The 14,439-nt window shown below is 34.3% G+C and overlaps 1 protein-coding gene across 1 annotated transcript in view; it reads left to right on the forward strand.

Annotated features, from left to right (window-relative positions):
- MRPL1 (mitochondrial ribosomal protein L1) overlaps nt 1-12,307 on the forward strand; it is an 86,623-nt gene extending 74,316 nt beyond the window's left edge. The window contains exon 11 of the mRNA XM_089912100.1: nt 200-12,307. The gene's annotated coding sequence lies outside the window, so the exon portion shown is untranslated. The remainder of the gene's footprint in view (nt 1-199) is intronic.
- Nucleotides 12,308-14,439: the final 2,132 nt, after the last annotated feature.

Consider the following 14,439-nt stretch of genomic DNA (forward strand, 5'->3'; position numbering starts at 1 on the left):
CAGCTCTTTAGTCACTTTTATTTGAAAAAAGCCAACCAAAAGCAATTTTCAAGTATTTGCTAAATGAAAGGTTTAACACTTCCTATATCTTGTCATATGTTGCATAAAACTTTATAGTATTGTTTCCTAAGTTGGTAATTACTTTAATTAAAATTAATTTATGTAAATTTTAAGTTGAATAACCCAGTGTTTCCCAAAGGGCAATAAGTGTACCAAGGAAGACAAAGAAATGAATTTTGATGGCAAGTGAGCCACATCTTTAAGAGTTTAGTATGTTTTACTATATTATAGGAAAATATAACTTGCACATAAATGACCATGACTTCATGGGCATTGTTGCCTAGGATGATTATTTGTAAAGTCTATTTAAAAATATTGTGTAAATTATGTAAATATATAAACTATATAAACTGCTTTCCAAAGTAGTTATACAATTTTACGTTTCCTCCAGTAGTGCATAAGGGTTCCAGTCTCTCCACATCCTTGCCAACACTTGGAATTGTCTGTCTTTTTTATTATAGCCATTCTAGTGAGTGTGTAGTAGTCATATATGTTTTAATTTGAAAATAAATTATTTTGCTGAGAAAGTGTTTGGGGATAAATGATAGAGTTTTAAATTTGTGCCATTTAGAAGATGGAGTATATTTATACTATGAAGCTCCAGAAGTAGAGGTAGGACTAATGTAGACTTTATAGGGAAGCAAATTCTGGCAAAAAGCTAAGCAAAAGTTAAATACTAATGACTTTCTTGCAAAGTTGTAGTAACCTTTTTATTGAATATGTTTACATCCAGCTGTTTCAGTGTTTCCTCAGTTACAGGCAACAGAAATTAACCAGAGAAAAAATGTAATGTAAGGATATGTAGTGATTCACAGAATCTAAGGAAAAGTGAAACAACTGGTACTTGGAAAGGATAGGAAGCAGTGCAGCTTAAGGGATCTAAGTAGCAGGAAGCAATGGACAGCTTCTTCAGAGAGCTACTGTCAAGGTGAATTTGTTTTCTGACCTTGTGTCATGTCACTCTACTCAAGATTTAAATTTTAAGGAGAAAGAGTCTGTTTGGCCTAGTTTAGTTTACACGCCCACTCCTTGGTCAGGAGAAGGCAGAATTGATAATCTCACCAAAGCTGCATGCAGTAGGGTAGAAGAAATTGCCCAGGGGCAATATTGAAATGCCTTTATCAAAAGAAGGGGCTCACTGGGTGCTGGGCAGGCAAGACCAATAGATGCCCACTATACCACGTCACTATCTCTGATGAATGACTAGGAAGAATTAATAGCAATGATAGGAGGGTCAACAAATCTCTAAGGGTCATTCATTCCTTGAATATTTATTAAATGTCTCTTCCTATGAAATCAATGTATTTCTTTGAGTAAAAACATTTACTTTGTTACTCAAAGTATTTTTACATACATAGCAAATATTCTTTGAATGCAAAAAAAATCTTGCCCATTTATTTTTTGGAGGGGAGAAATGTCAATTTCATTTTATTAAACATAAATAGGAACACATGAACAGATTCCCATGGTAAAAAGTTTAAATCAGATATAGCAAAACTTCTATGATTCTCCCAATCAGCCTCCCTTGTGGCTCCATGTGGATCTTCTATACTTGTACAAATTATGTTCCTACATTTACAGTTAATTGCCTGTTGACATATGTAGGTTTTTCATATTTAAAAATAGATAGTATTAGCAAGTACTTCTTTAAGGCAGATTGCTAAAATAGTATAGTGGTTAAGAGCACAGACCCTAGAGACAAACTATAAGGATTCAAGTTCTAGCTCTCCTATGTAGCTGTATATTGTTGGTATTGCCCAGTAATTTTAAGGAAACTTTTTATTGACTTACAGCACAAATTCATAACTATGAACAGCTTGATGAATTTTCCTAAAGTGAACATGTACCTAGCATATAGGTCAAGAAGTAGATAATACCAGTACCCCAGAAACCCCTTTGTTCCCTCCTTGAAAAGTACTCCTCTTCAAGGTAACCACTATTGTGACTTCTAAGAACATGTATTTGTTATTCCTCTTTTTGAACTTTATGTAAATGGAATAATAATTACCATATGCATTTTTTGGGGGAGGCCCAGGTTCACTCAGTATGTTTATGAAACTCATCCATGTTGTATGTATTTATATTTTATTAATTCTCATTGCTGTTTTAATATTCCATTGTGTGAATATATCACAATTTATCCATTCTACTGTTGATGGACATGTGGATTCTTTACAGTTTGAGGTATTACAAATAATGCTATTCTGAACATTCTTATACAGTTTTTTTAGGGGAGGTTTTAGGGATTTTACAAATAATGCTATTTATTAACATTCTTGTTCACTTCTTTTGGTGAACATATGTATGCATTTCCCTTAGATATATACCTAAGAGCGGAATTGCTGGATCATAAGTTAGGTATATGTTCATTTATAGTAGATAATGCTTCACAGTCTTCCAAAGTAGTTGTACCAATATAACTTCCAACGGTGTGTGAGAGTTCCCACTGATCTATATCCTTGCCGATAATTGGTTTATCTTTTTCATTTTAACCATTTTGCTGAACGTGACGTGGTCCAGTAATTTTTGAAGAATGTAAAAATCCCATTAGTGGGGAAGACAGAATGTAGGGTGTCACTCCCCAGTGATTGAAGTTGGCTCTGAGGTCGGGCAAGGCCCGGGCTGGGCAGACCTGCCCTAGGGGTGAGGGGTTGCTGGCATGTCAGCACTCCTGCCCTTCTTCATTACCCTCTCTCTGTATTGAGGCCCACATGCCCTTTGGAAAAAGGGATCACCTGAGAAGCGCAATACAAGGGCTTGTCCCTTGCATCTGGGCTGGTGATCTGGACAGAGGCTGGGACAGGAGCCACAAGAGTCAGATAGTTTTCCCAGGAGAGGCCCAGTGCCTCCCTCCTTCCAAGGGTCACCACCTTCCGTGCTCCTCCTGCCTTGTGCCCCCTCAGGCCTTCCAGCCCCTTGTACCTTTACTGCTGTTTGGTTAAAAGCCTCTATTTTGTTAAAAAAAAAAAAATTTATCAGGTGATCTAGAGTTTCATGGCATTTATAAAATAACTTTTTCTTTAAAAAATTAAAAGAGATGGAAGAAATCCATTATTCTCTGACTACAACAAGTTCCTATCTTCTGGGGAAAGGATTAATTTGGTTTGGATTATCCTATGTAATAAAGGGCCCTCCATCAGACTCTAGAACCTGGTTTTGAGCATTACCCCTTCTTTATATCTAAATCCCATGTTTGGTAAAATTAGGTGTTTAAGGTTTTAAAATTATTGTTCCTGGTATATTATGCAATTTCAAATATTACTACTCTTACCCTAGACTAGAGACTGCAAATACCTGGCTCACATTCTGTCATCCCTTGTTTCCAACCAGGCAGACTATGACAGATGACGTGACTCACAGAATGTTCTCCCACTGATTTCTATGTGGTCTCAGATTTTTTTTTTCTCAGTACAGTGCTCCACGTAGTCACACTGTTGAATAGAAGTGTGATGGAAGATTAAAACACTCTTTTCATCCTGTACCTCAAGGTACAAGGTGATCAGCTGAGTCTTAAAATTTTCTTAAGTATTGCCATTGTTGGTTGGCCCTATATTATACTGAGAGAAATGTGACTCATTCTTAGAAAGCTGTCGTTTAAATCTATTACTTAGTCATGCTAACTGAGGAGCTGGCTTACTTTTATTTTATTCTTGTTTAAAATTTTTTGTTTTCCTTTCTATTTTAATATTTAATTGATTTTTGTTTCTTTTGGACTAGGAAAAATTCTGAGAAGTTTGCTGCAGCTTCATAGGTCAAAGCAAGTTAGGGGAAATGACTTGAAAGAGGAGGAAAGATGATGCAGATACAGGGTTACACGTGAATACTGACAGTTTGGGGGTTAGGGAGACCTTTAGAGGCCCCTGTGGTTTGGGAGTATATTGGTTATGGTATGATATATATTGATTATAGCTTGCCACTTGAAATTAAAATTAATTTATGGTAGTGAATTACAAAGTAGCATTTTTCAAAGCGACATGTTAGAGAATAAGTTGCTGCTTTAAAAATTTTGACTATGCTAAAATGATAAAGCTGATGATTAAAACCTAAGATGAAAGATAATTAAAACCTGAAAGGGATAAAGAAGGAAGGAAGGATGGATGAAAAATAAAAGAGTTTGGTGATATAGATGAAACCAGGAGATAAGTTTTAGCAGTAGTAGTTTATGCTAATGTCATATTCCCAGCTCCAACCCTTACTAAGTATGTTACTTTGAGCATTCACTTGCCTTGTGAGCCTCAGTCGTTTTGACTATAACACAATCATAAGAAAGGTCACCTTTATTAACTCAAAGTGTTGTGAAAACTACTCAGGTAATGTAAATGAAATTATTTTATAAAATGAAGGTACAATCAACTGCTGTTATCATAAATACTAAGATAATATGTGAGCCTCAACATGTAAATAGCTCAAACTAGGTTAAAAAAAAAAATTCTAGCTTTCCTTTTCTGCGCATAATGGAATAACGTATACCAGACTTGCCCTCTACCTGTGAACAGCTAGAAAACTGGACAAAAATATTTGAAGCTACTGTTTGCTGACCTTGGAAAACATGCAGTTCGGGTGTGTGTTCTCTGAATGGATGGAAACAAATAAGTTGTACAAAAGCCTCAGCATTCTGCCTGATGTCACTTTCCAGACCCTGCACAGGAAGAGGGAAACCAAGGAAAGCATGGCGGTCTCTTTATAGAAGTCACTGAGATCAGATTTGAGGGAGGCTGTTTCAGCTTCAGTTTGTGAGGCATGACACCAGAGATGTAGGCGCTATGCAGGGAAGCTCCAGGACTCTGCAGGGGGGTTCACTGAGACTTCTGCTCTGTGCTAAGATGGACCTGCATAGATTGAAATGCCACAAGGCTAGACTAAACGCAATTATTGGGGAGCTTTAAGTTGAACAATTCCCAGAACTTATATGTGGCTGAGAGACATTTGAGTTTTGACCACCAGAGTGGCAAGACATTGTTGAAAATCCTGGGCATTCAGTAGATACCCCAGAATTGTGCCTTCAAATAGGGCTAAAAGAGCTCTAGAGTAGAGGCTACTCTGGACCACCAATAACACTTTAAAAACAACCTCAAAAGGATCAAATTGACTGGCAAGGAAGTTAACTGCCTGCCAAATTCAACACTCTCTAAATGCAGAAAACAAAATCCAAAATTTTAAGAACATAACTTTTATGGTGTCTGGTACCCAATAAAAATTATGACATGCAAAAAGGAAGGAATATGTAAGGAAGAAAATCAGTCAATAGAAACTCAGAAATTATGGAGATGAATGAAAATAGCTGACAAGGGCTTTAAAACAACTATAGTAAATATGTACACGTATATAATGAAAAACATGAGCATAATGAGGAGAGAAATGGAAGACATTAAAGAAGGCAAAGGGAGCTTTAGAGCTGCAATGCAATTTGGAAATGCAGTATCTGAATGGAAAATTCACCAATGGATTAACACCTATAGCCACTGCAGAAGAAGCATGACTTAAAGATACTGCAATAGGAACTATACAAATTGAGGTACAGAATGAAAATAGTAATAAAAGGCCAGATCCTCAGTGATCTGAGGAATATTCAAAGTGATCTAATGTACGTGTAATTGGAGTATCTGAAAAGGGCTGGGGAGAGGAGCCAGAAAATATATATTTGAAGTAATAATGGTTTAATTTTTAACAAACAGGATGAAAACTATGATTTCTAAATCTAAGTAGATGAACTTCAAGCAGGATAATTGAAAGGAAAACCATTCTAAGGCATATCATATTCAATTTGTTGAGAACCAGTGGTAACATAAAACTCAAAAGCAGCCAGAGAGAAAAAGAAACATTAAATACAGGGGTACCAAGATAAGAATTACTGATTTCTTGTCAGAAATAATGCAAGCCAAATAGGGAATGGTATGATAACTTTAACATGCTTTAAAAAAAGTTAAAGTAGGGCTTCCCTGGTGGCGCAGTGGTTGAGAGTCCGCCTGCCGATGCAGGGGACATGGGTTCGTGCCCTGGTCCGGGAAGATCCCACATGCCACGGAGCGGCTAGGCCTGTGAGCCATGACCACTGAGCCTGCGCGTCTGGAGCCTGTGCTCCGCAACAGGAGAGGCCAGAACAGTGAGAGGCCCATGTACCGCCAAAAAAAAAAAAGTTATTGTAGAATTCTATGTCAAGTGAAAATATCCTTCAAAAATGAGAGAAGCATAAAGACTTTTTTGACAAATAAAACACAGAAAATTTATTTCCAGCAGACCTGAATTACAAGAACTGTTAAAGGAAGTCCTTCTAGAGGAAGAAAACTGATACCAGTATAAACCCAGTTCCATACAAATGAATGAAGAATGCCAGAAATGGAAAATTTGTGGGAAACTATGAAAAATGCTTTTCTGATTTTTATCCTTTCTTTTAAAAAAATTACCTTTTAAAAGCAAATGTAATAACAGTGTATGGTGGGGTTTATAACAGTTTGAAGTAAAATGTAGGAAAATAGCACAAAGGTTGGCATGGTATATACTTATACTTGGCTTATTTCAGTTGTGTGCAGCTTTCTGTGTTCATCTAGTATTTTTAGTGGCGAAATCACATGTAAAATCAAAAGTCAATTTAATACTAAAAATTTTTTTTATCGTGTTAAAACAAGTTTGCATTTTTGAAAACATTGTAGTAGAACTGATTGTATAGTTCACCTAGTATGACAAAAGTTTGCACCCATGTTACCATGGTGAAAATCAAGATACAGAAAATTTCCATCACCCCCAAAAGTTTACTTATACACTTTGTACTGATTCTTGCCTTCAACTCCAAGCAACAGTAGATTTGTGTTCTGTCACTATAGTTTTGCTTGCTGTAGAATTTCATATGGACGGATCATACACTGTTATATATATGTTTTAATATTTTAAAATTCATCCACATTGCTGCATGTATCAAATAGATCATTCTTTTCTATTGCTGAAATATATTCCATTGTATAGATATGCCAAATGTATTTATCCATTCATTCACCTGTTGATAGGTATTTGTGTTGTTTCCAGTTTGTGGCTACTATGAATAAAACTTCTCTGAACATTAAAGTACAAGCTTTTTTTGGTGGACATTTGCTTTCTTCTCCCTTGGATTAATAATGGAACTGCTAGGTCATATGGTGACAGCTTTCATAAGAAACAACCAAATAGGTCTCCAAAGTGTTTGTACTATTTTATACCCCCAACAGCAATGTCTGAAAGTTGAAATTGCTTCATATCCTTGGGAAAAGTTGGATTTTTAATGTTTAATTTTAGCTATTCTAGTGGGTGTGTAGTGATATTTCATTGTGATTTTAACTTGCATTTCCCTAGTGACTAATGATGCTAAGCATCTTTTTATGTACTAATTAACTGTTCTTCTATCTCCTTTGGTAATTAGTACAAAGCGTCTATTCAAATCTTCCGATCTTTTGAAAAGTTGGATTGTTTGTCTTCTTATTGAATTGTAAGGTTACTTTATATTATCTGGTTTCAAGCCGTTTATCAAATATATGTATTGCAAATATCTCCTTCCAGTTGAGGACTGACTTCATTTTCTTAGCTGTGTCTTTCAAAGAGTAGAATTTTATAATTTTCATAAAGACTATTTTATTAATATTTATTGTATGGTTAGAGCTTTCTGTGTCCTAATATATCTTTTCCCTCACAAAAGTTGCAAAATTTTTCTTCTGTATTTTCCTCTATTACATGTCTTTTATAAGGTTAATAAATTTTAGCCTTTACTTTTAGATTTATGATTTATTTCAAATGAATTTTTTGCATGATGTCATGAAGGGAGTATATTTGTTCCATACTGATATCCAGCTGCCCCAGCACCATTTGTTGAAAAGACTGTTTCCCTAGACTTTGCACCTTGGTCAAAAATTTATTAACCATATATGTGTAGGTTTATTTTTGAACTCTCTATTTTGTTCCACTGGTCTATTTGTCTATCATCGTACTACTACCACATTGTCCTAATAACTGTAATTTATGGTAAGTCTTGGAAGTCAGAAAATATAAGCACTCCAACTTTGTTCTTTTTTTTAAATATTTGTTCTGGCTGTTTTATATCATTTGTATTTCTACCTACATTTTAGAATCAGGGAATTCCCTGGCAGTCCAGTGGTTAGGATTTGGCACTTTCACTGCAGTGGCCCATGTTCAGTCCCTAGTTGGGGAACTAAGATCCCGCAAGCTGTGCAGTGCGGCCAAGAAAAGAAAAATTTTTTTAGAATCAACTTGTCAATTTCTACCACAAGGTCTTCTGGGATTTTGATTGAGATTTCATTGAATCTACTATATTCTAATTTAGAGAGAACTGGTACCTTAACAATACTGAGTCTTCTAATCCATGACTGGTATATCTCTCAACTTATTTAAATCTCCTTCAATGGCTCTCAGCAAGAAAAAGTTTGAGGAAATTCCTTTCTATGCCTAATTTGATGAGAGTTTTTGGTTGTCGTTGTTGTTCCTGAGTAGGTGTTAAATTTTATCAAGTGCTTTTTCTGAATCTATTTAGAGAACCACGTGGATTTCCTTTTTTAGTTTGTTAACGTGGTGAATTTCGTTGATTATTTTTAAAAGGTTAGACCAACTTTCTGTTACTGGGGTAAATCCCACTTGGTCATGATGCATTATCCTTTTTATATGTTGCTAAGTTAGATTTGATAATATTTTATTAGGAACTTTTCCAACTAGGCTCAGGAGAGAGGTTGGTTTTTAATTTTCTTTTCTTGTGATATAGCTTTACTTTTGGTGTCAGAGTAGTGGTAGACTCATAATAAGATGAGAAATATTCCCTCTATTTTCTGAAACTTTCTCTAAGACAACTATTATATCTTCCTCAAATGTTGGATAAAATTCACCAGTGAATGCATATGGAATTAGGGTATTTTTTGTTGGAAGATTTTAAGTTATTTCATTTATTCAGATGATATAGGGCTATTCAGGTATTTACTTTTTTTTTTTTTTTGACAGTTTTGGTTTTGTAAATTTTGGCTATCAAGGACTTGGTCTGTTTCTTATAAGTTGTCAAATTTATTGCAATAAATATGTTTAAAACATTTCTCTTTGACTCTTTTAATATATATGGAATCTATGGTGATATCCCTCTTTTATTTTTATACTGGTAATTCATGTCTTTATTTTTTTCTTGATTCTTCTAAGCTAGTTTATTATTTTATTGATCTTTTTAAAAAACTCAGCTTGAATTTCACTGGTTTTTCTCTGTTGTTTGTGCATTTTATTTTTAATTGGAATTTTCACATACCATGTAATTCACCCATTTAAAGCATACACTCAGGGTTGTTTGTTTGTTTTGTTTAGTTTAGTATATTCAGAGTTGTACAACCACCACCATAATGAATTTGAGAACAGTTTCATAACCCCAAAAAGGAATCTATCCAGTCACTCTTCATTTTCCCCACATACCCTTCCCTAGTACCAGGCATCAACTAAACTACTTCATATCTCTATAAATTTGCCAACTCTGGACATTTCATATAAATGGAATCATGTAATTTGTGGTCTTTTGTGACTGGCTTCTTTCACTTAGCATGTTTTCAAGGTTCATCTATGTAGCATGTATCAGTGCTTCATTTATTTTTATTGTTGAATAATATTCTCTTGTATGGCTACATCACACTTTGTTTATCCATTCATCAATTGGTGGACATTTGGATTATTTCCATTGCTTGGCTGTTGTGAACAATGGTGCTATGTTATTTGGGTACAAGTTCTGTGCAGACATATGTTTTCATTTTGCCTAGTATATATACCTAGCAGTGGAATTCTGGGTCAAATGTTAACTCTGTGTTTAGTCTTTGGAGGACATACCAGGTTGTTTTCCAAAGTGGCTGCATCAAATTATATTCCCATCAGCAGTGTGTGAGGGCTCCAATTTCTCCACATCCTTACCAACACTTGTTATTATCTGTCTTCTTGATTGTAGCCATCCTAGTGGATGTGAATTGGTATCTCATTGAGGTTTTGATTTGCATTTCCCTGATGACTAAAGATGTCCTTTTTCTCCTCAGCTGGAGTTTTGCTAGAGATTTTGTTGAATTTGTAGATCAATATCAGGAGTATTGCTATCTTGATAATATTAAGTTTTTCTATCCATGAACACAGGATGCCTTTCCATTTGTTTAGGTCTTCTTTATTTTCTTCAGTGATATGTTGTAGTTTTAGCATACAAGTCTTTCACTTTTGTTAAATTTATTCATAAGTATTTTCTTCTTTTTGATGTTGTTATAAATGGAATTATTTTCTCAATTTCATTTTTGGATTGTTCATTCGTATTGTATAGACCTTCAATTGACTTTTGTGTATTGTTCTTGTATCCAACAACTTTGTTGAACTCAATTATTACTCTTAATTGTGTGTGTGTGTATTCCTCAGGATTTTCTGTATTCAAGATTATGTCATCTGTGAATAGACATAGTTTTGCTTCTTTTTTTCCAATCTGGATGCCTTTTATTTCATTTTTTCCCCATAATCTGTCTGGCTAGAAAGTCCAGTGCAATACTGAATAGAAATGTCAAGAAAGGACATCCTTGCCTTGTTTCTGATATTAAAAGGAAAGCACTCAATTTTTCATCATTAAGTTTGATTACCTGAGGGATTTTGTAGATGCCCTTTATCATGTTGAGGAAGTTTCCTTCTATTCTTAGTTTGTTGAATATTTTTATCATGAAATGTTAAATTTTTTAAAATGTTTGTTTTGCATCTATTTGGAAGATTCTGTGGGAATTGTCCTTTGTTCTATTGACATGATATATTAATTGATTTTTGGATGTTAAATCAACCTTGCATTTTTGAGATAAACCCTTGGTTATATTGTATGATCCTTTTTGTATATTGCTGGATTAAGTTTGCTAGGATTGTGTTGAGCAATTTTGCTTCTATATTCGTAAGAAATATTGCTGTATAGTTTTCTTTCTTGTGAAATCTTTGTGTGGTTTTGGTATTGGGGTAATACTGTCCTCATAGGATGAGTTGGGAAATGCTCACTCTTCTATTTGTGAAGAGTTGTTTTTTAAAAAAATATTTGAATTAACCAGTGAAGCTATCTGGGTCTCAGCTTTTCTTCTGGGTGATTTTTTATTTTTAATTTAATATCTTCACTTTTTCTAGGTCTATTTGGATTTTCTTTTTCTTCTTCAGTTAGTTTTGGTAGTTTGTGTCCTTCTAGGAAGTTGTCTATCTACGTTACCTAATTTGTTGCCATACATTTGTTCATAGTATTTCCTTACTATCCTTTTCTGTATGGTCAGAAATTATGTCTCCCCCTTCATTCCTGATTTTAGTAATTTGAGTCTTCTCTTTTCTTTGCTTGGAGAATCTAGTTTAAAGTTTGTCAATTTTGTCGACTTTTTCAGAGAACCAATGTTTGGTTTTATTAGTTGTATCTATTGTTTTTCTATTCTCTATTTGATTTATTACTACTCTAATCTATCATTTCCTTCCTTCTGCTTGCTTTAGATTTAATTTACTCTTCTTCTTCTAGTGTCTTAAGGTGTAAGTTTAGGTTATTGATTTGATATCCTTTTTTTTTTTTAGTGTAGCCATTTAAAACTATAAAATTTTGCTTTAGCTGCATTCCATAAGTTTTAGTATGCTGTGTTTTCATTTTCATTCATCTCAAAGTATTTTTCAATTTCCATTGTGATTTCTTCTTTGACCCATTGGTTATTTAGTAGTGTGTTATTTAATTTCTATATATTTGTTAATTTCCCATATTTGTTTGTTATTAATTTATAATTTCACTCAATTGTGGTAGTTGGAGAACATATTTGGTATGATTTCAATCCTTTTAAATTTATTGAGGTTTGTTTTATGGCCCAGCATACGGTCTATCCTAGAGAATGTTCTACGTGCACTTGAGAAGAATGTGTATTCTCCAATTGTTGAATAGAGTGTTCTGTAAATGTCTTTTTTTTTTAAAAAAAGTATCTATTTATTAGGCTGTGCCAGGTCTTTAGTTGTGACATGTGGGATCTTCGTTGCCATGTGCGGGATCTTCCTTGCAGCCTGTGGGATCTTTGGTTGCGGCATGCAGGCTCTTAGATGTGGCATGCGGGATCTGGTTCCCTGAACAGGGATCGAACCTGGGCCCCCTGCATTGGGAGTGCAGAGTCTTAACTGCTGGACCACCAGGGAAGTCCTTGTAAATGTCTTTTAGTTCTAGTTGGTTTAAAGTTGTTAAAGTGTGCTACATTTTTATTAGGTAATATCTTTGTTTTTCTCCTCCTCCTCCTCCCCCCCTTACCCCTCCCTCTCCCCTCCCCCTTTCTCTCCTCCTCTTCTGTGTGTGTGTGTGTGTGTGTGTGTGTGTGTGTGTGTGTGTGTGAATGACATAGTTTTCATTATTCTTCTAACCCCATGTCCTCCCTGGATCCTTTATTTTTTATTGAGGGGATTTTTATAGCACTATGATTTTTAGGAATACTTGGGCTGAGTTATAGAAGAACTGACTGTATGCTTTAAATGGGTACTTTTTAAAATATAAATTATACCTCAGTAAAGTTGATTTTAAAAGAAATTAATAATTCTGGGTAAAAGTTATTTAAGATTGTAAATTATAGTTTCTTAGAGTAACAAATAATTGTATTGAACAGAAAGATTTTGAAAACTTACTTCCTTAAAAGAGATTTTAATAAGTCTATCCACCCTTTTCTAATGGGTATTTAAATCTATTTTTCTACTTCCACTAAACTTGTCATATAAACCCAATTTTTCCCCACAAAGTTTGGATTATTCTTTTGTCTTAAATTGTTTAGTAAAATGCTTCTACCTTTATTATTATTATTTAAAGTTTAAAAAAGTTACTGATGATTGGCAATATCTGACCTTAAAATTCTATCTGTGAACCATGTCAGGCTAAGAGAGCATATTTACCAGCAATTGTTCTTTAATTCAAAATACAATGTTCTCTTTATGTTCATTTAAAAAGGAAGAGTTGGTTCCAACTCTTACTCTTCTCCCAATATTGCCTGCAAAGTAGAAAGCAATTTTGCATAGATTAAAAGCCTAAGTTAACCATTTACAAAAGCATGTGGACTTGTCAAGTCATCTCAATGGATTCATTGAGAATTCAAAGGAATAAGAAACAGAGCCTTCATTATATGTCTTTAACTTGGCTAATCATTTAGCTTTAGCTAATCATTTAACAAACATTTGTTCCCATGGGAAAATGATGTTGCGGTATACTAATGATAACCTTCAACATTCTAAAAGAATAAAATGCAACACAGCAAAACCTGTTGAGTGCTTAATAAAAGTAAGGTATGTTATGAATTTGGTTTAATGATAGTTTATAATTTTGAAGGCATATTTTGAGACTCATAGCCAAGTTTTAATATTAAGGTCAATAGACATCATTGGGCTTCTAGTTGTGAGAACTAAAGTGATAGAGGTAAGTGAATAATGCTGTCATTGTTTTCTCCAAATGTTTATTTTCATAGATCTGTCTCGGATGGTTAATTCTAGATGATATTGATAAACTTCTGACTTGGTGATAGTTTGAAATAATGATATGTGTAAAAATGAATGAACATTCTCTAAAAATACACATCTTCTCAAAAGAGTGACCTGGTTTTGTTAATAAATTTTAGCTTAAACATACAGTCTAGCTGTAAATTAGGGAACCTTCCCTCCCTGTTGTTTTCTCATTAGATGCTGTTCTTCCTTTATAGTACTTACTACAATTTATTTATGTGTTCATTTATTCAGTCTATGTCCCATGTCTAACTTTCATGTATATATTTTTTACCACTATATATCCAGTACCTAGAACCATGCCTGGCATGTAGTATACACTCTAAAAACACTGTTGAATAGCCAAATAAATAAAATGTCAGGAGACCTGCCTTGAATCCAGTCTTAACTCCATTCTGACTTAAGAAATAACTTGAGCAAGTGACTTGCTCTTACACTCTTTGTGCCTTTTTTCCCTTCTGTAGTTTAGTGATAATAGTACCTTACATATAATACATTATATCTCTGAAATATTCAAAACATTTTCACAACATTCACTGAATGATTACTATGTGCCAGGTATACTTCTAGGTATTAAGGATACAGCAGTAAACCAAAAAAGACAAAAATCTGAGCTTCATTGAGCTTATATTCTGTTGTTTTGTTTTGGTCCTCACAACACCCCTGTGAGGTTACCGACAGGGGTGTTGATACTGATACTGATACTATTAATTTACTGATGTGGAAGTAGAGACTTGAGGTTAAGCATTTACTCCAGATCAATCAGCTGGTGAGTTCAAGAACCAGATATTTTATATCCAGTGCTTTTCCTTCCTCCCCTAACTCCCCATCTATCGTATACGAATTTTTTGAGGAAAAGTAAGATCAAATATATGTATCTTCTGTAAA

Source organism: Delphinapterus leucas, chromosome 5 (assembly GCF_059928025.1).
Source record: "Delphinapterus leucas isolate spDelLeu-1000000601 "Yukka" chromosome 5, BTC_Dleu_Yukka2, whole genome shotgun sequence".
Lineage (NCBI taxonomy): Eukaryota > Metazoa > Chordata > Mammalia > Artiodactyla > Monodontidae > Delphinapterus > Delphinapterus leucas.